This window comes from Aquarana catesbeiana, linkage group LG12, assembly GCF_042186555.1.
Source record: "Aquarana catesbeiana isolate 2022-GZ linkage group LG12, ASM4218655v1, whole genome shotgun sequence".
In the NCBI taxonomy this organism is placed as follows: domain Eukaryota; kingdom Metazoa; phylum Chordata; class Amphibia; order Anura; family Ranidae; genus Aquarana; species Aquarana catesbeiana.
The window spans coordinates 32554753-32579167 of NC_133335.1; positions in this window are offsets into that span (position 1 = coordinate 32554753).

Here is a 24415-nt window from a genome sequence, read left to right on the forward strand (position 1 = left end):
TAAATTAGTGCAATTTCCTGTAGCAATCAATTAGAAAGTTTAGTATATAACCTTTACTTAAAAGCAACTGTAGGTAACTGGCTGCTATGAACAGCTCTGAGCTATTAGATTGCACTAGTGTTTACAAGTTATTCCGCTTCCCCCTGAGTTGTACTGCGGTAGTTTGGCTTTCCTGCACGAATCAACGTCATTGTACACGGTGATCTGTGGGCGCACGTGCCTATTCCCTAGTGGGGAAGCCAATCGGCGGGTCTGGCCGACTCGATGTCCACTGGCCACCCGTGATCACTCCTCAGAGAGGAAGATGGGGGATCTGCCAGTGTAAGCAAACAGATCCCGGTTCTGTCAGGGGAGTAGAGTGAGATTTTCTGTTCCTAGTGATTAGGAACAGTGATCTCTCTGTACTCCCTCCCTGTCAGTACACTCCCCCCACAGTTAGAAAGCACCTCCCTAGGGAACATTTATCCCTTTGATCGCCCCTGGTGTTAAGCCCTTCCCTGCCAGTGTAATTTATACAGTAATCAGTGCATTTTTATAGCACTGATCGCTGTATAAATGTCACTGGTCCCAAAAAAGTGTCAAAAGTGTCCGATCTGTCCACCGCAATGTTGCAGTCCCGCTAAAAATCGCAGATCACCACCATTATTAGAAAAAAAAAAATTATAATAATAAAAATGCCATAAATCTATCCCCTATTTTGTAGACGTGATAACTTTTGCTCAAACCAATCAATTTAAGCTAATTGGGAATTTTTTTACTAAAAATATGTAGAAGAATACATATTGGCCTGAACTGGGGGAGAAACTTTGTTTGTTTTTTTTGGATATTTATTATAGCAAAAATTAAAAAATATATATATTTTTTTTTTCAAAATTGTCCCTTTTTTTGGTTTATAGCACAAAAAATAAAAACTGCAGAGGGGATCAAATACCACCAAAAGAAAGATCAATTTTGTTTGGGTACAACGTCACATGACCGCGCAATTGTCCGTTAAAGCGACGCAGTGCCGTATCGCAGAAAATGGCCTGGTCAGGAAGTGGAAATTAAAATTAAATGTATTCAATTTTAATTCCTCCTGTTATTTGTTTCATTTACAGTACAGAATGGATAGTTGGATCAGCGATGACTACCATTCAATGTTGCCAAAATCAGTATTTTTACTGGCAACCAGTAAAAAAAGCGTTAGAGTTAGCTTTTACTGGTAACTCTGTTTCCAGTAGTCTTCCAGGGCACCCCTTGAGAGATGGAGCTCCTCCTCACACACAGGAAACACATTGCCATTCATTTCTTTAAAAAGGCGGTCCCCCAGCTCCCTGGTCAGTCGTCCAAGAGAACCGAAGGCCGGAATCTGAAAAGACATAAAACACAACCCCACAAGGTTCGACACTAGGGTGGGATCGTACTGCCCTGGAAGACTACTGGAAACAGAGTTACTGGTAAGAACTAACTAACTGCTTTTCCCCCAGTCGTCTTCCAGGTCAGGCCTTGAGAGGATAACCATGTACTCACCAAACTAAGGTGGGACAACGGCTTGGAAGATTTTCCTACCAAAATCCTGGTCCTGGCTGAATAGATCCAGCCTGTAATGCTGAACAAAAGTCGAGAATCTTGACCAAGTTGCTGCCCTGTAAATTTGCTCTGGAGTGGCTCCCACCTTTTCTGCCCACGAGGCCGCTGAAGCCCTTGTTGAATGAGCCCTTAGATCCTTTGGCGCTGTTAACTCTATAGCATTCCAGTATAGCTGCCTTGATTCATCTGCGCTTTCTTGAACGCTTGTTTTCCTTTCTGTTTGCCAGCGTACAGGACAAATAGAGCGTCTGATGCTCTGAACTCGTTGGTGACTTTCAGATACTGAAGGAGACATCTTCTAACATCTAGAAGGCTTAGTTCTTGCTCTTTGCTGTTGGTTGGTGAATTACAAAATGAAGGTAGTATTATATCCTGGGATTTATGAAAAGTTGATGTCATTTTTAGTGTAAATCCCGATCTGTTTGAAGGACAATTCTATCATGAATTTTTAAAAAAAGGCTCTCTGACAGACAGAGCATGGATTTCCCCTATCCTATGTGCTGTAGTGATAGCCACGAGGAAAATGTTTTTGAGTGTAAGCAGGTGTAAGGATGTTTCTTGTAGCGGCTCAAAGGTATTTTTGACGATCCCCCTCAGTACCACCGACAGATCCCATGTGGGACATTTTTGTGTCTTAGGTGGTCTGTATTTTGCCAACGCTCTGCAAAAGCGTGAGCAATGGGTCTTCTTGTAGTGTCCATTCTAGATACACCGACAGTGCTGTTATCTGGACCTTCAGCATCTGAGCGCTAGACCTATGCTGTAGGAACTCAAGAATAGTTTGTGTATCCATCTTTTGTCTGTTATCTTCAGCGCACCAGCTGTTAAATTTTCTCCAGGTCTTTCTGTAGATGGCCCTAGTGTTTGCCACCACCTTATCTGAGAGTCCTTTCGATCTCAAGATGTCTTCCTCAGTAACCAGGCCGCCCATTTGAAACTTTCTTGACTTAGGCCTGTTAGGAGTCCCTAACACATCAGGTCATCCCTGTGAGGAAGTAGCCATGGCTCTTCTGCTGAGAGACTGAAGAACTGAGAGAACCAGTCTCTCTTGGGCCAATATTGTGCTATCAGTATGAGCTTTGTTTGCTCTTGTAGAAATTTCTTCACCACCCGAGGAATCAGATGTACCGGAGGGAAGGCATAGCACATCCTGAAATTCCTTGGGTTTTGGAGTCTATCCCTAGAGGTTGGTCTTGCGGGTTTAGCAAGAAGAAACGCTTCACCTGAGTGTTTTTCCGGGATGCAAACAGATCTATATTTGGTACTCCCTAGCGGGCTGTAATTTCCCTGAACACCTCTGGGTGTAATACCCATTCCTCTAGGGAGATCTCTTGGCGGCTGAGGAAGTCTGCCACTTGATTGTTTTCCCCCTTTAGATAGATCGCTCTCAACGACAGTAGGTTCCCTTCTGCCCATTGACAAATTTGGTTGGAGATGTGGCTTAAGGAGGGGCTCCTTGTGCCCCCTTGTTTGTTCACACAAGCTACTGCCGTGGCATTGTCCGACAGTATCTGGGTGTGATGACTTCTTGGTTGGTTTTAAAAGTGTTCTATGGCTTTGGCTATTGCCATAAGCTCCCTCCAATTCAAAGATGCCTGGGCTTCTTCCAGGGACCATCTCCCCTGAGCAGGTTGCCCTGCTAGGTGGGCTCCCCATCCCCAACTTCTCATGTCTGTGGTCAATTTCCATGAGGTTGGGCAAGACCATGCCAGACCTTGATTTAAATTTGTGTGGATCCTCTACCACCAGAGCAACCTCTTCACAGAGGGTGGGAATAAGAGCATCCTGTGAAGATCTTCTTGTTGATTTGTTAATTGAAAGACTTGTAGGGGACTTAGATGACATTTGGCTCATTGTACTACTCACTTACTCTCTTGATGAGGCCTTGGATCTTCTCCTCTGGTAGGGATGTCTTCTGCTCTATGGAGTTGAGCAGATATCCCAGAAACCAGATGTTCTGTGTGGGACACACGTTGGATTTTTCAATGTTTAAAATCCAGCCTAGCGACTTCAGCCATAGTTGAGCTTCTGCCAAGTCTTTTACCAGCTGTACTTCTGAGGGTGCTGCGAATAGTATGTAGTCTAGGTACGGTACTACAGTCATCTTCTTTACCTCAGAGGGGCAAGGGCTTCTGCTAGGACTTTGGTAAATATCCTCGGTAAATGCTCTGGAAATGGTACTCCTTTCCCTCTATCTCCACCTCCAACCTCAGGTATCTCTGGGACTCTTCTTGTATGGGAATGTGGAGATAGGCATCCCTGAGATCCATGGTCCCCATGAAAGTTCCTGGTTGAAGGATGTATGGATTCCATCAGGAATTATTTGTGTTGTATCGCTTGGTTCATGGGTTTTAGATTTAATATCAATCAAAACTTCCCGGAAAGACTTTTTGATCACAAAAACATGGGGATAAAAACCCTTTAGTTTTTCTTCCTCTGGGACTTTAGTGAGGACTTTCTGGTCTACCATCTGCCCCAGCAACAATGGAAGAACCCTTGCTTTTTCGGGATCCCTGGGAAGTTTTGTTAATAAAAATCTCTCTGGAGGATGACAATTGAATTCCAGAGAGTAACCCCTTGTGATGATATCTAGAATGAATTGATTGGCTGTTGTCTTCTGCTATTGAGGTAGGAAGGTAGCCAGTCTTTCTCCTACTAACAATCTGTAGTGATTGCTTTGGGGTTTAATTAGAAGAGCCAAAGGGGACGTTACTCTTCGGCTTCCCCTTGTGACCCGTCCAATTCTTTTTGGAGTAGTTTTTCTTTTCTTCTTGTAGACGTTCTCTTCATCCACAAAAAAAACCTCTTTTGTGGAGATTTGCGATTTTTTTGGTCGGGAAGGTTTTCTTTCTGTCCGCCTTTCTTTCTAGGGCTTCATCCAAGCCTGTCCTGAACAAACAGTCTCCGGAGAATGGGAGGTTGCATAGTCTCATTTTGAATGCAGGGTCCCCTGACCAGGTTTTCATCCAAATAGCCCGTCTGGCTGCCACGTCTGTCACGTCAGGCCTCCTGATCTTGCTGCCAGTTTGACGGACTTCCGGTTAAGCCTTGACGTACGTTTGGTCCTAATGACTTCATCAGGAAAGGCTTCCTGATGACGTCATTACGACAAAGCGTATGTCGAGGCTTATCTCGGTCAAATTTTTACTTCCGGCCACTTCTGGCTTCCGGTTTCTGCATCTCCAGGTGGTGGAAGGCACGTGGACCAAACACAGCGTGAGCGGAACGGCTGTCTCACGACCCACCTGGTGTTTTATGCAGTTTCCCTTCAGTGCCGAGGCAAGGCACTTTTTAAAGTAAGAGGCCACTTGGCTTACTGTTTTTACTTGTTCATTTTTTAATAAAACGGAATTATGCTATGGTCCTGCTTTTTCACATTTTTTTCTGAGCAATTTTGAAGTGGAGCGATTTCCAGGCTTATCCCATTGGTGTCTACTAGTACAGACCCCAAACCAGATTAAGCTCCACCTGACCTGTCTTTTTAATTAAAGGGGTCATGGTGGTTTGGTAAGTAGGATACTTAACCTTATCCACCGGGTGTCATCTGTTTCCATGATCGTTTCCAGTGGTGATGGTGTAAAGACCTGAATTGCTTCGTACTTTTTATGGACACTCTTGTTATATAATCCATCCAGATAGCTGTTTTTACCTTGCACTTTATTTCTTTTGGATTCTCTCTAAATATGTTATTAGTGATGATTATGAAATATTAAGCACTTTTTCACTTTATTTGTTCACACTATTTAAATTTAGTGTTCATTTTATTGTTTAAGCCTCACGACGTCTGACATCAATTGGTGGACCGGGAATACTTTGGACTTTTTCTGTTTTGATGTAAGTTCTTTTTCTTCCTCAATCTCCAAAGTCTCATATATGGCCCCAAGTAAGTCCTCTATGTCTTCTAGGGACAATTTGTACTTGGGCCCCTTTTTTCTCTTCTCCCCCATCCTCCTGACGAGAATCTGAGGTGTCAGTGGCTATTGCGCTAACCGCGCTGCTACCCACTCTTTCCTGCGACCCTGAGGCGACTGATCTCTGCGAGGCTATGGGAGAGGAACTTCCAGAGGGAGCTGTTGGAGGTTTTACCTCTGCAATGAATTTTTTAAGATCCTTAAAGGTGGTAGCCATGTCATCCATCAAGGATCCAAAAATCTTTGTGTAAATTGTATCAGACTGTTTTTTAACCAGTCGATGCAAACTTGACATAGCAGTTCTGTGTATCCCAAGGGCATCTTGGTAGCACATTTTGCACACCGCTTCCTGGGAGTGGGCTTTGGATCTTTAGAGGACTTTGTCTGCCAAAACATGAAACACAGGGGCCCATGGCGGTGAGAAAAAGGCATCAGCATTTACTCAGCCATTACAGCGTACACACCCAATGACACCTGAATCCCCTGTAGTGCCCTAGCCTGCTAGAGAACACCACCAACTAGCCTACTGTTCCCTATATGGAAAAGAAAGGTCACCCACTGGTGCCTACCTGTGTCCCACTGGTGTCTGCATCCATGGGAGCCTGGGCAGATGAGAGTTCATCTTCCTCCTGCATCCTGGAGCTTTCGTGATGAAATGCTGACTCCTGCAGCCACGTCCACGCCAAAAACAGCACTAACCGGCCATTCCTGCTCTCTGCGTCTTTAAGGGGGCTGGACCAGCTTCCCCCGGGGCACGCTGATGATGTCGTCCATCCCCGGAAGTAACGCCCCACGTCTTCCGGGTCAAACAGCCTCCGGCCACAGGTACATGCCCCCCCCGCCGGAGCCGGTCAAGGGAACGCTGTATCAGCGCCTATCTCCGTGCCTGGGCTAAGAGAGAGCTGAAATCCGGGACACCTCCTGCCTGCTGCTAAAGAGGGTTGCCCGCAGCCGCATACCCATCCTCTTCCACGCCAGTACAACGGCTCCAGTAAGGTCCACTGGCCCCCTGCCGCTAAGAGGCTCCACTCCAGTCCACACTGCCTATGCTATGGCTGCTGCACCTTCAGAACCCCTGTCCTTGTCAGCCCTTGGGAAATGGAGCCCCTCAAATTTAAAACCAGCGGTGATCTAATACCACCAAAAAAAGCTCTATATGTGGCTGGAAAAGGGCTTAAATTTCATTTGTGTAGTACATAACAGGAGCACGCAATTGTCAGTTAAAACTGCAGCGCGCTAAATAGCAAAGTATGGCCTGGTCAGAAAGGGGGTGTAACCTACAGGTGGTCAAGTGGAACTTAAAAGCACTTACTGCTCATCAGTTTAGTGATAAGAACAAATAACGGCCATGGAAATATACCTCTCACAATGATTGTGGCGATAATATGTAATATGTGCAAACTATGCTTTCATGTGTAGGCTAGGCACACCTATGCGCAAATTAGGTTTTTCACAGGAGGGAGGATGATTTGAAAACGGTTTTTTCCTTTTTTTTTTTAAAGCGGGATTCCGGCCAGTGACATTTTTTTTTTAAAGTCAGCAGCTACAAACACTGTAGCTGCTGACTTTAAATAGGTACATTTACTTGTCCTGGGTGCCCGCGATGTCGGCCACCCGAGGCCGACCCCGTCCCTCGGCTCTCGGGTCCCGGCACCGCCATCCTAACTAAGGGAAACAGGCAGTGGAGCCTTGCGGCTTCACTGCCAGTTTCCTACTGTGCACGCGCAAGCGGCGCGGCACTCTGTGAATGGCCCGTGGTTTTCTGGGAACACACACAGTTCCCAGAAGGCAACGGGCCGCTCACCGAGGAACAAGACATGCCGCGGAATAGGAAGAGGCAGATTAGGAAGACTGCCTAGCAACAAGGGTTCAGGTAAGTTTAAAAAAAAAAATTTCAGATTTTTTTTAAATGTTTTTAAAGATTTTTGGTGCAATTTTTTTTTCAGGGTGGCCCTCCACTTTAAATTCACTTAACTTTACTGACATCACATGTGATAGCAATAATATATGTTTATGTGTGTGTGGGGGGACGACTTGGCTTTGAGCAGAATATGGGATTTTTAAAATGTAAAAAAATTCAATAAACAGACACGTTACTTACCGTTTTATGTCGATGAATTTTTTACGACAGGCAGTTGGGTCACGCTGATGGCGGTACATCTCCTCAACTTTTTGAGAGATCTCTTCCCACTTCTCCCGCTTCCACTTCGAAGTAGTCTCCCTGGAGCGGGTGCCACACAGCTGCATCCAGCAAGGAAGCATTTCCCTTACAAGGACCTGGGACTCAATATGAGTTCACGTAAGGTTACGCTTGCTGCTGGTTGCAGCTTGTGTCCCCCTCCTGCACTTTGATGGTGGGGGGTGGTGCTGCTGCTGCCTCCATAGAAGGGCCAGGAACCTCCGTGGGGTCGAACTGCTTGGAGCCACCATCAGATGCTGCCATCACACTTGAACCAGAACTGTTAGGAGCATAGAGCGAATGGGAAGGAAGTTATATGCTTGAATTTCGATACAACGCAATTCCATTGGCTGACCATTGGGGTAGACAGTTTGACATGAACAGAAACAAACAAGTATCGTATCATTCGATACAATCAAAAATATGTATAGTAGCGTTCGACATGAAGATTCGACAAAGCAAAAAATATGAATGCCGCGAGCGGACATTTACGGTCAAATGCTCCGCCCATAGGCTATAGAGGAATTATAATGTTGTTTGACTAGTAATAATAATTAATAATTATAATACTACTAGTCAAACAACATTAGAATTCTACTATAGCTTGTGGGTGGAGCATTCGACCGAAAATGTACGATGGCGGTGTTGTACAGTTTACTTTAGCTGCTTCGTCGAACCTTCTTAGAACATTCGACAGACACCATAAGCCTTCAATTGACAGATTCGACCTTAATTAATTCGGATTTCCGGACGAATGCATTTTTTTAACGAAACTAAAAAAAAAAAAAATTTCAGAAGTAACTAAATAAATTTATTTTTCGGATAAAACCAAAATTCCGAAACAAACTATTTCAGTGTGCACATGTCTACTGCAAACTGATGTCACTGTCACTGTGAGAGTCAATTTCATGTGTGTGTGCCTACCCATTCTAATTTCTTGCCCTCCTGAGTCCTGTCCCTGAGCTACTTACTTAGTATATCGAAAATATAATAAGAAACATGTTTTTTGCCTTAATATCTACCTCAAATCGCATTGCTAATTGCATATTGTACTTGTGTGTAGCCTATATACAGAGATTTGCACTTAAAACTGTAATTTTGTAAGTTTTGTAAACGTCAGTAAAAACTTTGCTGTGCCTGTAAATTTTGGGTGTTGTGTCAGTAAATTTCTAGTCTAATCTAGTAGGTTGGCAACACTGCTACCAACACAATGCTATTGCTGTGGCTCCCCTATTAAGTGGGTACCCGAGTCTATATAGCAGGGACTCTGGGACTAAGGAGGATTAAGCTGGATATATAGGTTGCTTAGATTATTAAAAAAAACCCAAAGAATTTCCAAGCTCAACTTACCAACCAGCCTGCGACTAACCAAATTAACCTGCCTAAGAGTATGCGTTAAAAACAGGGGTCTAGTTGCACACATTTGCAAATACATACATAAGCTGCAGGCCACGACAAGGCACCCTGTATCCTGCTGACCCTAACTCTAACTTTGAAGAGTCTCCACAGTAGGAGTACATGTATTCTAATGGATAGATGAAGGGCAGATGACTGGAGGGAGCCCAATCCTCCTTAAAGTCACAGGAGCACACTGGACACCCAGCACATTGCACAATGGCAGCAGAGGTGTCAGTGCGCTGCCTGACCAATATGTCAACAATACAAAAAAAGGTCACTGCCCCCACCTATAACTGGTCTTCACAGCAAGGAGCACTGGAAGGGCAAACGCATGTAAAATAAAACCAAAGAATTTCCAAGCTCAACTTACCAACCAGCCAGCGACCAACCAAAATAACCTGCCTAACAGTATGCGTTAAAAACAGGGGTTTAGTTGCACACATTTGCAAATACATGCATAAGCTGCAGGCCATGGCAAGGCACCCTGTATCCTGCAGGCCCTAACTCTAACTTTGAAGAGTCTCCACAGTGGGAGCACATGTATTCTAATGGATAGATGAAGGACAGATGACTGGAGGGAGCCCAACCCTCCTTAAAGGCGCAGAAGCACACTGGACACTCATTAGAATAGATGTGCTCCCACTGTGGAGACTCTTCAAAGTTAGAGTTAGGGCCTGCAGGATACAGGGTGCCTTGCCGTGGCCTGCAGCTTATGCATGTATTTGCAAATGTGTGCAACTAAAGCCCTGTTTTTAACGCATACTGTTAGGCAGGTTAATTCGGTTGGTCGCAGGCTGGTTGGTAAGTTGAGCTTTTTTGGTTTTATTTTACATGCGTTTGCCCTTCCAGTGCTCCTTGCTGTGAAGACCAGTTATAGGTGGGGGCAGTGACCTTTTTTTGTATTGCTTAGATTATTAATATCCTATTTCTGACAGCTACACTCACTAAAATTTACAAAGTGTTGTAGAGGTATATATAAATAAATGCTGCCTGACCAATATAAGAGGTGAGTCAAACTAGTTAAGTCTTTGTTCACTCTACTTGAATCACAGAAAATCGCATGACAATGGAAATTAGATTGACTTTCAATGGTGCCCTTTCACATCAATGCAATATAGCACTGCATGATTTTGGAAAAGGATTCTGTACTACTTTGGTCCCATTCTAGCACGATTTTGGCCCCATAGAATATGCAAACCACATCCATGTTGCATCAGAGTTGCACTACATAATTGCACTGAAAGTCGGATCAAAATCTGATCGTAGCAGTAAACCTAGCCTTATGCCGCGTACACACGACCGGACTTTACGGCATACTTGGTCCTGCGGACCGGAGTACGTCGGACAATTCTAACGTGTGTGGGCTCCAGCGGACTTTTTTTCCCCAAAAGTTCGACAGACCTAGAAATGAAACATGTTTCAAATCTTTTCGACGGACTCGAGTCCGGTCAAAAAGTCCGCTCGTCTGTATGCTAGTCCGACGGACAAAAACCGACGCTAGGGCAGCTATTGGTTACTGGCTATGAACTTCCTTGTTTTAGTCCGGTCGTACTTCATCACGTATGAATCCATCGGACTTTGGTTGATCGTGTGTAGGCAAGTCCGTTCATTCGTAAAGTCTGTCGTAAAGTCCGTCGAAAAGTCCGCAGGACAAATTCTGCCGTAAAGTCCGGTCGTGTGTATGTGTGAGAAAGTCTAGAGGCATCTTTTTTTTTCTCTCTTTCTCTAGTATTACAAAACATGAACTATAACAGTTTCCTCTTTCAGCTCCCAGTTTTACTGTGTAAAATCCATATTGCCACCCAGCAATGCTAACACAGTGATGGATCTCTTTCTGCATGCCCCTAACCTTACCAAATGTTACACGCTTGTCAGACTGCTTCCTCCAACTCTGTGTCTTTAGTTTGCAGGGCATGAGTACCCCATAATGTGAATGAATGCATCCCATATGGAAAACGACTGTAAGCATTATCTGCCGCTGACATCCGATTACCCTTCCACAACTTGCAAAATTATTCTGGGATGCTGGGGCCAAGAGCAGAACTTGCTACTGATGAATATGTTACCAGCACAGTGAAATGAATATTATAGAGAAGGTTTAACAGATCACAGCCAAATCCAGTTTAATATTCATTCTTTAGTCCCTGACTTATTACATTCTCTGGTACATTCATCAGTAACCGGCATTGTTAGTGAGATATTAATATGAGAAAGAGAAAAAAAATCATCACTGTCAAAGATGATTATGAAATCTGCAAACCGCTGGAACAATAAGCCAGAGCGGACTGAACAAGTAAAGTCATTAGCCTGTAATAAAGTAGATTTGATTGAAGTAATACATCAGGTTTTTCATGGTTCAGACCTGAGACTTGTCAACTCTGGGGTATGCAGTTAACCACTGAACAAAATGACCATGTTTGTAGTTTAATAGCAAGTTTGCAAAATAAAAATTTACAATAAAATATCTAATCTGACTATACTTAAAGGTTACCTTATGGCACTCTAATACGCAAATTTCCAAGCTCTCCTCCTGTCTCCCATGCCAACCTATTGGCCAGTTACAGAAAAATATAGACCTTAGCGCCTTCGGATAAAAGAACTGATCGTCAAACTCTAGCTGCAGTAAAAAACTCGCTAATAAGCAAATGGCAAAGTGAGAATATAAAAACAGTTTGCTGTGCCTAGGGTTGATCACATTAATGTAAACATGCAGAACACACAAAAAATTAATAAAATCCCATTAGGTGATGAAACAAAGTGCTTGTGCTTAAAGGATCGCTAAACATAATTTTTTTTTTTTTTTAAAATAACAAACATGTTATACTTACCTCCACTGTGCAGCTCGTTTTGCACAGAGTGGCCCCGAACCTGGTCTTCTGGGGTCCCTCGGCGGCTGTTTCGGCTCCCCCCCACAAGGACTCAACACTTTCATGAGAGCTCCCATGATTCAGCCGGCGGCCATAGCCGCTCACTGTATCACTCGATCCCGCCCCCCGGCGTGCCGTGTCATTGGATGTGATTGACAGCAGCGCGAGCCAATGGCTGCGCTGCTTTCAATCCATCCACTGTAACCAATCAACGGCCAGGCTGAGGAGCGAAGAGGATGTCGGGGGTGAGCGTGGGACTTTCGAGGGGTCAGGTAAGTGAAAGGGGGGCTGGGGGCCGGTATTGTCAGATGTTTTTTCACCTTAATGCATAGAATGCATTAAGGTGAAAAAACTTTTACAGCAATGAAGGTTCTCCTTTGTCATTTCCATTCATACTTATGAGGTGCATTCATGCATGAGACGTCTTTTCAACAGGCTCCCTAGGGGTATCCCCACATGCCTAAATGACCATACTAGCGATAGTTGGTCAACATCCAGGGTGAGTGTACATCTATGTGGGGCACCCAGTCTGAACACCATTGCACAGGAGATGTCAATTTAAGCACGAGCACTTTGTTTCATCACCTAATGGGATTTTATTAATTTTTTGTGTGTTCTGCATGTTTACATGAATGTGATCAACCCTAAGAGCAGCAAACCCTAAGAGCAGCAAACTGTTTTTATATAAATGGTTGACTATTTTATAATGGTGTTGACAGAGTGTGCAGATTGGCATCCCTAGAGAAAAAAAATTAGCGCTATAGATTTGTCCTCTCCTCCATTTTGGAGGAGTCTCACCAATTGCAACCATCCCATACGTATATAAGCAAGCTGGAAGTGGCATGAGGTCCCTTCCTCAAGATGCCATTTACGGTGAAATGTACGTCGAAGTAGAGGATTAGTCACTTCCGGGTCCATGGTTTGTCACCCCACACCAGGCTTTACCCCTATGAGCGGGACGTGAAATGCATGCTACTGCATTAGGAACCAGCCAGATCCGCACATTCTGTTTTCCCTAGTGCCAGGCAGGAACTTTTACATGTGAGTGCAACTTACTACTTTGTCATTGCTTTTAAATTTTATTAAATATACTACACTATGAGACTTTCTCTCTCATCTCCCGTGGAGTCAATTTTTTATGCCCTAGCTTTCTCTGGAGGGTCCATTGAAGCAGAGTAGTGTTGGCAGTGGGAATCAATTGGTTATTCCAAATGCGCAATTTATCCTACCTTAAAAAGTGGTTAAACACCTGTGGTGAGTTGCCACCTTTCCATTGAGCACCTGTGGTGGAAGAACTAGAAGCTTAATTTAAAAGCATTTTTCTGGTATTGGGAACACTATCACTAATGGACTTTTTAGCTTGCTATAAGTTCAACAATATATGTGTTTTTCTGCAGTGATATATGTTCATGATTTATACTGTATATTCACTTGTATATGCTTAGCGCCACCTTTTATATATTTTTTCCAACTTTTTTGTGACTTGTTCACCTTCAAGGGGCGGCTTCATCTGCATGTTCCTCATTCATAGGGCGCCAATTCTACTGTAGGTATCCAATCAATTAATAATGAAACAACTATGGGTCAAAAGCCTCATAGAGTAACAGTCAGCACCGTTCAAACAACAACCTGAGCAAGAAGCCCACCAATACTTTCAGAAAAGGAGCTAAACATTACTGAAAATAAAAACTGGAGTCAGTGATTTATCCTCTGAAAAAGAAGAATCCAAACTGCCTGTAATTTCAGTCAGAAATCTGCAAGAGAAATAACCAATATGGTTGGTACTAGTACCACAGCCAGTGTCAAGGGGAGAAACGCAAAAGCTAAGGGTGAGAAGTAAAAGTGTACCAAAATTGCAGATGAAGAGATGAAATCTCTCAACCATCCCATGCTTAGGAACTTACAGAATGCAAAGGTGTAACGACACCAATGGAAAGCTTAACCAAAGTTTTAAGGAGAAGATTTATAACAATGGATACCGAAGACAAGCAGTGGGGCACATTATACATTGCAGCCACTACACATCCACATACAAGAGCTGCCATGTTATTTCTTTACAGATGTATAAGAAAACATTGCAAACAAGTTGGAAAGCAATTTAAAAAAATCATTCAGTACCTAAAACATACTCAAGACATGAACCTGAGATTATCTGTAAATGGTAACCCAGAACTCCAAAAGAATATGGGACTAATACGAGAAGTAGTTGTGGAATAGCAGTGTTAGCATGCTTTTTAGGTGCAACAACCATTCTCAAATATTCTACTGTGATTTAGCAGTTCTGCCACTAGCTTGTGGTGTTATACCCATTTGGTTCTACAAGTAAGAACATTACATTAAACATGATGTACAACCATAATTCCACAAAAGTTGGGAGGCTGTGTAAAATCTACATAAAAACAGAAAACAATGATTTACAAATCTCTTAAACCCATATTTCATTTACAATAGAAAACATATCAAGTGTTTAAACTGAGAAAATATATGTTTACCACGGTGTGACATCTGCTCTTCTTGTAACAACACTCTGTAAACAGAAAAGGAGCGCATTCACATAGCCACATCCGTAAATTGAGAGAATAAACAGGGATGTTCATTCATTGTCCATACAAGGAGTTTTAAACAGTTACGGCAGTGTTGTTTCCATAGATATGATTAATTTATTGTATATTTATATTCTAGCAACATAGATGATTATAATAATCTAATCTCTTATTAAACCTCCATAGAATTCGTGTCAAGATAAATAATAAAAAAAAAAAAAAATATATAACCTTTTAAAGGTATACCTAATAAACGATGAGAAAGTGATAATATATACAAAGACCAAGCGAGGTCCGTTCTCTTTATTTGCTATCTGTAGAACCTTGACTGTATCCTGAAGAAGCCTAACGGTGAAAAGCATAGATACACAAGGGCTCACTGCACATTATGTATCAGTACACATGATTTTTCTGTATTGTTCTAGTCATGTTGTGTATTTTTCAATAAGTAGTGTTTATTCTCAAACTTCTTCATTGTTTCCTATGCCTCTAAAGTCCAACCTAGGTTTACTGCTACAGTACACCTTTTTTCCCTGTTCAACACTCTGTAAACGTCTGGGAACTGGGGGGAGCAGTTGCTGGAGTTTTGGGAGAGGAATGTTGTCCCATTCTTGCCTGATATAGGATTTTAACTGCTCAACAGTTCTGTCTTCTTTGTCGTATTTTTTATTTCAAGAAGTTCAAAATATTTTTAACGGGTTAAAAGCCTTGGACAGCAGGCAGGTAATTTAAGCACCTGGACTCTTCTACTATGAAGCCGTGCTGTTGTCAGAGATGTAGTAGGCAGTTGTGCATTGTCCTGCTGAAATATGCAAGGCCTTCCCTGGAAAAGATGTCATCTGGATGGGAGCGTATGCTACTCTCAAACCTGGATATATTTTTCAGCATTGATGGTCCATTTCCAGATGTGCAAGCTGCCCATTCAATACGCACTAATGTACCCTCATACCATCAGAGATGCAGGCTTTTGAACTGAGCGCTGATAACAAGCCGGAAGGCCCCGTGGTTACCAAAAAGAATGTCCGATTTTGATTCCTGACTAAAGAACAGTTTTTAAAGTATAACTAAAGGCAAAAACTTTTTTTAGTTTTGGATAGAGGGGAGAGGGATTAGAACATCTGTCAGTTTGTGTTGCAGTCTGTGCCCCTGTTAAAGAGATTCACCCTCTCTATTTGTCCTGTTTACCATTAGCAATGAAAGTGAAAGTAAAAGAGAATCACAAATTTTGGGTTGTCCCCAGAAAAGCAATAGAGGGGAAATCTTCCAATGGGGACACTAGTTCTAGTGACCTGGGGGTCAGCAAGGAATTCCCTTAGTTTGATTGTTATGTTTATGGATCATTTTTAGATATGTCTTCCTCTTTGCATGAAAGAGCTTTACCTTGCATTTTGGATGGCACGGTAAAATGTGTTCACAGACAGTGATTTTTAGAAGTATGCCTGAGCCCATGCAGTGATGTCCATGACAAAATGATATCTGTTTATAATGCAGTGCCGTATGAAGGCCCAAAGTTCATGAGCATCCAATATTGCATTTTTGCCTTTTTCCGGAGATTTGTCCAAATTTGTGGAATTGTTTGATATTATATACTGCAGATTATGATATATTTATATTTTGTTGCTCTGTCCCAAATTTTTTTGAGGTGTGTTGCTGCCATTAATTTCAAAATGACCTTATTTTATTGTTAAAATGGTACACTTTCTCAGTTTAAACTTTTGAAATGTTTTCTACTTTCTGTTGTAAATAAAATATGGCTTTATATAGCGATGAAGCTCAATGTCGCTAGGGCAAGGAAGTCCCCGGTCCATAGTTTTGAGGTGGTGAAACACGGAATAGACAATATTATAGTTCACGAAAAACTGACGGCTATGCTATCAGATTCTCATGACAAGTTTCTTAGAGTTTGTCAACCTTGGATATCACATTCTAACCCTTTGTCTTTTGATAATTATTTGTTGGACATTTTATACACCTATGTCTCTGACCCCTGGGATGCTCTTGTTACTCTTGCTGTTTTCTCCTCCCATAGTCTCTTTTCTCCCTTTCTTTCCCTCTTTTCTCTTTATTTTTCTCCTCCTCCTTGTTTTTTTCCCTCTGGATTATCTGTTATGCATTGTAGTCCTTTTTGGCTGGCCTTTTCTGGTCCCTTTTACTTTTTTACAGTTTGATAACATTTACCTTATGCGTGTGACCATTATGTTTCTATTTGCACTATACTGTATGTGGACTTTTATCTGCCCATTGTTTACCCAGTTTCATTCCCTTGTATCTTTTTCATTTGTACACTATTTTAATATGCCTTAAGTATATGCATTTTTTTAAATTTTTTGTTGCTATCCATTAATAATACTTATTGTAACAGAAAATATGGGTTTCTGAGGTGTGCAAATCATTACATTTTGTGTAGATTTTATGCAGTGTCCCAACTTTTTGGGAATTGGGGTTGTAACTGCCTGTCTCAATGTTCCTGTGTTAGTAAAACAAGGCTCAGCCATGTGTAAGGCCCCAATGACACTTGCAATTAGCTATGGACACAAGCCCCATTTAAAACAATGGGAGGCTGACATCTTCTACAACTAATCATGCCTGCTCACATGTAAACGTTCAAGCAGCAATTATCTGCAAAGAATTGGCCCTGGACACAGACTGTCTGCATCCAGGGCCAATCATTTGTAGGTAATTGCTCCATGAGTGATTACATGGGAGTAGCCACGTCTAGCTGCAGGAACTGTCAGCCTCCCATTGCTTTCAATGGGACTTACGTCCATAGCTAATCACCAGGAACCCCCGCTGGGTCTCCCTCCAACAACATTGTCATATCTGCAGTAGCTTTTCAGCACTGTATTATAAGCAGTCTCTCCAACGAGGACAGAGACATAAACAAAAACACATTTTTAAAAAAAAGGGGAGTAAGGGTTTTTTTATTATATCTGTATATGCCAGCCTGTCTTGGTGAAAACTACTTTATACCTTTTAACTTTCTTAACAGGTGTCTCAGAGGCAATAAAAGGAAATTTCCACAATGGGGTCACAGATAGCATACATCCCAACTTTCCCAACTTGAGATGAGAAAGAGGGACACCCTTTAGCACAAACTGTTATGTGGCCCATTTAAACATGTTTTTTTTTTTCATCACTATGTTTCCTTTATACTGTTTTTTTTTTAAAACAACAATGTGATAATAAAAAGGATTGTGTGAAAGGATTAGTTTAGTGTAACACTTTTGGGCATTAAATATTGCATTTATTATAGAGTCCACACCACATCTGGCCAAATCTAATAGGTCACAAAGGCTTGTGGTCATATGGTCATAAGTGTGGCACAATAAATGTGTCCCAAAGAAATTTTAATGGGTGTGGAATCCTTGGATTGAAAATGAAAAACCTAGAGACTTTGATCAGTCCCTTCTGACCATCTAGCAAACCCATTGCATCATTTGGTCCACTCTGCTTCATCAGAGAAAGATTGTAGGCCATCCCTCCCCCCTTTTTTTTCTTTTCCCTTATAACCTACCTGTCACATTCTTCCCATTTCCCAACAATTTTCTTGCCAATGTTTAAATTCACTCATTAATGCTGGTTCTTAATTGGTTGCCGCCTGCCCACTGTCAAATGACGGCGGAGTGGTGTGGCTCTTGTTCTGGGACGGATTTTACAGGTAAGTATGACGAAAAAAATCCTATTTTCTTTTTCATACATCATGGGACACAGAGTCAGGCTAATATTCATTACCAACTTGGATGTCCCAGAGCAATAGCCTTGAGGGCAGGGAGACACCCTGCCAAACAATAGCCATCAGAACTTATACGGCAGCCGAATCCTCAGCTGCTCGAACATCCACTGAAGACCAGGTAGCAGCCTTACAAATCTGAACCACAGATACCTGATGGCGAAAAGCCCAGGAGGTTCCTACACCCCTAGTAGAATGAGCTCTCACCCTAAAGGGAGGAGCTTTACGTTTCAGACCGTAGGCCTCAATGACCAATTGACGGACCCAATTGGCAATGGAAGGGGATTTGTGTGTTTATTTACACAAATCCCCATTCTGGCTCTCGTGCCCGCGATCATGCGTGGCCGGCGGACATCTTAAAGGAGCCAATGTACAGGTACGGCAATTTGCAGGAATGAGCCACTTCGCCGACGTAAACGTGTGTGAGCTGGTCGGCAAGTGGTTAAAAAAAATTGATTGAAACGCAAAGTGTCCTATAAAACAAGGGTCTCCAAACTTTCTAAACAAAGGGCCACTTTACTGTCCCTCAGATTTTAGGAGAGCTGGACTGTGGCCAGTGAGAGTAGACAATGCCCCAACATCAGTGGGAGTAGACAATGTCATTAGTCATTGGCATTAGTTTGAGGAATAGTGCCCCAGCATAAGTGCAAATTGTACATATCATGCAAAGCGTAAAATAAGTAACCTACAACTGCTACATACACACTGGGTATGTTAATTCTCAAAGTCAGTGGCCATCCTTAAATTGCTAGGGATGGTCTAAAAATGTCGCTTATATTCTGTTTCTGACAAAAGAGAATTAGACCAGCAAAATAAATGTTTTAGGGGGAGCTTACAAAAAACTGCATCAAATTGATCTCTGCTTAATCCTTTCCTAGTGGGAATAATTTGGAAGATGCTGCCAATTAATTTAAAAATCGATCCTTTAGCTTGAAGTTATCCCAAACACTGCATTAAGTTGTTTATTTATAGTTTCACCTAACATCTGCAATATACTGACTTCTAAGTAAATGGGACCGATAATTAAACCGGTGTCATTACTCACTGTAAAGACAAATTATAGATTGCAAATGTAACACATTATTTTAAAGGAGTTTTAATACTTTATAAATGTTTCCATTACCACAATAAAGCTTTGTAATAATTAAAGGATAAGTTCACTTTTGGAACATGTTACATGTTCCACCTGTATTTAGGGTGGAATAGGTAACATGTTCCAGCTCCTGCCTCTTCTCTTCAATGACCCCTCTTCCCGTGACAGATCTTCTCCCTGCACCTGCTGTCAGAATGTAAAACCAGTGTGGCCGTGTGGGGCTCCGCCCACAAGGAACCATCATTCCTTCACAGAGTGCTGTGAATAAATGAACTACATCTAACATCAGCCCTTGCGGTAGATGGCTTGTAGTTCCTAATGAACTGTGAGGGTGCTGGTGAGCATCCTCGGAGTTCATTGAATCTTCCTGCCATTCAGTAACTGTCTGCCTGTATCAGAGGTACGGGCAAGGCAATGTACCGAGAGTCTGCAGGTTCCTGGCATTGCACCCACGATCTGCTGATCACAGGTGCAATGCCATACAGGCTGCAGAGTAAAAAATAAAATAAATGCACATATTTTTTACCTGCAAAAGATTTATTATTTTTTTGTAAAAGGTGAACTTAGCCTTTAAAAGTAAGGGTCCCAATGTGTGCAGATATGTTGGTTTTCATGTCATCACTCCCTCTTACTAAGGCATTTTTCTTTTGTTTACTTTGCTTTCTTCAACTGCTGTTGGGTGTGCAGTTTGTGCTGGATATGTCAAAGATTATGTGATTTAAGATACCTGCTACTCGTATTTGTCAAAAATAAATACATTCTAACAACATCCTAGCTAGCAAAGATACAAAACTCGGCTGGCTACTGGTTTATGAACAATTTAGGACTAAATTTAATTGCCTTCAAAGTCAAGTCCTCTTCTGGACCTCTGTCAATGCTTATCCTGGCTGGTCCCTTGCCTATTTTGTCAAAATTGATGCAACTTTTTTTTGGCTTGGAACCGCTTGTACAAACGTTTTCAGTGCATGAAATTTCAATATCAGCAAACTGTGCTTTAGCAAATTTTGGCAATACGTTTTTTTGTACTGATGCTTCTGGAGCATATGGTACTTCAACATGGTCATAATTATACCAACAAATCTGAAGTAATTGGCTAGTATTAGAGCCTAGTAATTGGCTCTAATACTAAACCTCAACCAAAAGAAAGTGTATAGTAGTTTGTGTACACATTTCCTTTAATTTAAAGCGGGACTTTACTCTCTTAATCGACATTACCTATTGCTGATCCTCATGCTGCTAGCATTAGTAAATAGAAAAGTATATTTTATATACTTATTTTAAACATTTCTTCAGTTGCTTCCTGGTTTCTGGCCTAGACCAAAATGATGTCATACATCCCAGGAGTCTTCATGGGCATGTTTTTTTTTTTCTTTCATCTTAAGGAAAGGAGTAGAGGCTTTTTCAGCTAAGCATGCCTGACCTAAGGACAGATTAATTCCATTGAAGGAAAAGCTACATGAATCATCTGTCCTTATTCAAGATGGCCATGGCTAGAAATGCTAGAGGAGTGTTTTTTCAAGTGATTTCTTAACAAAATAAAGCAAGAAGACATGGATGGATGGATGGATGAATGGATGGGTGGACTGGTTTTCTGAATATTACAAATTAATTAAAACAGAGTTTTTAAACTCTAGCGCTCAGACACAGTCAAGTTCTGCTTTAAGCTGTAACCCTAACCTTTAACCCTAAAAACAAGTCTAATCCCAAGCTGGGCTTTTTGTGTGTCCCTGCATCTTTAAGGAATACATGCCTTTACATTATCCATTACTATATAAGTTCAACTTGGAGAATCACTTAGATTAGAGTAAGGGTTGCACTTTACAAAGGAGCCTTGACAAAGTGGTGCAGCTTCCATATATATTTGCAAATGTTGTACTAACAAAACCTCTGTTTTATTGCAAATTGTTAGACAGTGTTTAGCTGGCTAGCTGATAAGTGTGCTGGGAAATACAGTTGTGTGAAAAAATATTTGCCCCCTTCCTGATTTTTTTTTTTTTTTTTGCATATTTCTCACACTTAAATGATTCAGATCATCAAACACATTTTAATATTACACTAAGATAACCTGAGTAAATCCAGGATGCAGTTTTTAAATTATTATTTAATTAAGGGAAAAAAGCTGTCTAAAACTGCCTGGCCTGCCTGGCCCTATGTGAAAAAGTAATTGCCCCCTCCCATGCTGAATCATGATTAAACTGTGATTAACCACAATTTTTTAGAAAGCTAAAGTTAAATTTCACTTGCCACACCCAGGCCTGATTACTGCCAGACCTGTTGAATCAAGAAATCACAGAAAGAAAATGAAACTGTCTGACAAAGTGAAGCACACTAACAGATCACAAAAAGCCACAGATCTAGCCACAATCTAAAAAAAGAAGAACAGATTAGAAACAACGTAATGTACATGTATCGGTCCAGGAAGGGTTTCAAAGCCATTTCTAAGGCTTTGGAACTCCAGGGAACCAAGGGGAGAGCCATTATCAACAAATAGAGATAACTTGGAAAAGTGGTGAACCTTCCCAGGAGTGGCCGGCCTACAAAAATGACTCCAAGAGCATGACGACGACTCATCCAGGAGGTTATAAAAGAACCCAGAACAACATCTAAAGAACTGCAGGCCTCACTTGCCTCAGGTAAGATCAGTGTTCATGTTTCAACAATAAGAAAGAGACTGGGCAAAAATGGCATCCATGGGAGAGTTCCAAGGCCAAAGCCACTGCTGACCAAAAAGAACACAAAGGATCATCTCACATTTACCAAAAAACATCTTGATTATCCCCAAGACTTTTAGGCAAGTATTCTGTGGACTGATGAGACGAAAATGTTACTTTTTGTAAGGTGTGCGTCCCGTTTCATCTGGCATAAAACTAATACAGCTTCAGGACCTGGACGACTTACCATAATTGATGGAACCATGAATGCTGAGCTCTACCAGAAAATCCTAAAGAAGAATGTCTGGCCATCAGTTTGTGACCTCAAGCTCAAGTGCACTTGGGTTATACAGCAGGACAATGATCGGAAACACAACAGCAAGTCCACCTCCAAATGGTTCAAACAAAGCAAAATCTAGGTTTTGGAGTGGCCTAGTCAAAGCCCTGGCTTAAATCCAATTGAGATGCTGTATCATGACCTTACACAGGCCATTAATGCTGGAAAACCCTCCAATGTGGCTGATTTAAAACAATTCTGAAAAGAGGAGTGGGCCAAAATTGGTCCACAGCAATGTGAAAGACTCATTGCCAGTTATCGCAAATGCTTGATTGCAGTTGTTGCCTCCAAGGGTGGCACAACCAGTTATTAGGATTAGGGGGCAATTACTTTTTCACATAAAGCCAGGCAGGTTTGGACAACTATTTTGCCTTAATAAATGAAACCATCATTTATAAACTGCATTTTGCATTCACTCGGGTTATCGTTGTGTAATAATAACATTTGTTTGATGATCTGAGTCATTTAAGTGTGACAAATATGCAAAAACATTAAAAATCAGAAAGGGGGCAAATGCTTTTTGACACAACTGTATATATTTTTTGTTTGCTGTGTGCATAGCCCTTCCATGTACACCTTGCTCTAAAGGCTAGTTTTTTTGCAGTGTTTAGCTCATCCCAAGTATCCTTGGCCCTTTACCATAAGTATTAACATTGGCCTAACCCTGAAATCTAAAACTCAATCTGAACCTATCCTCAAAAGCCTGAATCTCAATCTCGACCCAACTATGAAGCCTATTTCTAATTTTCATTCTAACAATAACACTTAACCCAAAAGTTTCATACTAGTACTTATTGTTCCATCTGTGCATAACTGGCACCTTAAAAGTAAAATTTCAGATATGGGATTTAGTAGAGAATACCATTCTTTGGGGATGTGGTGCCTTTGGTTGCCCCTTGCACCAGGAATTCTGTTTCTAATTTTTTGTACATGGAGGATATGTTAATATTAATGGGATGATGTAATGATAGCCTGGGTAACACTTTGTACGGGGCCCAAAATGTTTAGCTACACTCTTGGCCTTATGTCCCTATGAGGCCTTTTTAGAGATGCAGCTGATTCTACCTTCCCACTGCCTATTGTACCTACAAATAAAAGAAGCATACATTAAAGTAAAAACCAAGACAGTTTTTGTGCTCATGTTAGAGTTTGGCATAATCCCAAAATCACACAAAAATGTCTGCCATGCTTGCAGACTCAGCTTTCATGTCCTGGTTCTACTCTATCTAGTTTTACAGACTTTTCTTGAGTGATTTGATGTCGGCTAAAGACGGCTATTATTTTATTTTATTCGGATATGAGTACTGAAAGCAATTGACCCTGTTTTTTTACCGTGTTCAATTGCAAACTATATCTTTAAGGAGTTAACACTGCTCGATTTTTTTCAAACTGACCGGTTCCAGATTCATCTGTCTTTTCAAGTTGTATGTTCACGCGACTGCAGTTTGTTTGAAATTAAAGCTGTGATTCCCACCACACGTTCTGCCACTGCCAGATAATATTACCGCTTCAAAGCTCGACGCTAGCTCCTTTGAAGTATCTTGTGCTAGCAGACACTCCTGAATGAATTTAACAATGTAAATGCACCCTGAGGGAGCACGTGGAGGATCTCAAACATTCCATCTATCACTATTTATTTTTCACAATTTCTTTATCATATGCCTTAACCATTGCAAGCGAACATTTAGCAAGATGACACCTGTTGCTATGTGAGATCATTAGCAAAAATGTTGGTGTACCATGATGCCATCATACTTCCTGCTGCTTAGCTATACATAACTGGAAGAAAACAGAGATAGCATAGTTGCATCATGCACCTGTTCTCCCTCTTCACTCAGTAATAACCATTTATTTAGTAAAGAAAAATAACACAAGGAAAGAGAATCATTCCCTGTCAAAGAAATATATTACTGTGGTATCAATATACACCCTAGTCCTAAGTCTATACCAATTCATTTCAAACCCATCCCACCCTAATGGTATTTTAAACATAGTATTTGTAAATTAATCCCATCATTAATATGGGTCATTTAAGTGTAGCACTGCTTTTGGTAAAAAAAAAAATCCCTTCAATATCAGTTTAACACATTACAAGAAAGTTGGCAGACATAATTGTACTCCCCCTTGTTTGCCATTT